This window comes from Chrysochloris asiatica, unplaced genomic scaffold, assembly GCF_000296735.1.
Source record: "Chrysochloris asiatica unplaced genomic scaffold, ChrAsi1.0 scaffold00053, whole genome shotgun sequence".
Lineage (NCBI taxonomy): Eukaryota > Metazoa > Chordata > Mammalia > Afrosoricida > Chrysochloridae > Chrysochloris > Chrysochloris asiatica.
In genome coordinates, this window is record NW_006408571.1 from 1,967,162 (window position 1) to 1,967,618 (window position 457).

The window sequence follows — 457 nt, forward strand, 5'->3', positions numbered from 1 at the left end:
ACTGCTTCTTGGTCCAGGTACAGATTCCTCATGAGTAAAATTAACTGTTCTGGAATACTCATACTTCACAATGATCCACACAATTGAAAGCTTTTGCATAGTCAATAAAGCAGAGGTACACATCTTTCTGATATTTCTACTTTCAGCCAAGATCCATCGAACATCAGCAATGATATCTATCATTCCACAGCCTATTCTGAATACGGCTTGAACCTCTGGAATTTCTCTGTCAATGTATGATTGTAGCCGTGTCTGTATAACCTTTAGCAAAACTTTACTCTCTTGAGATATCAAAGAGATTGTCCGATGGTTTCCGCATTCAGTTGAATCACCTCTCTTTAGAATGGGCACAAATATGGATCTCTTCCAATCAGTTGGACGGATATTTACCTTCCAAATTTCTTGGCAGAGATGAGTGAGTGCCTCCTGTGCTTCCTCACTTTCTTGAAAGATTTCA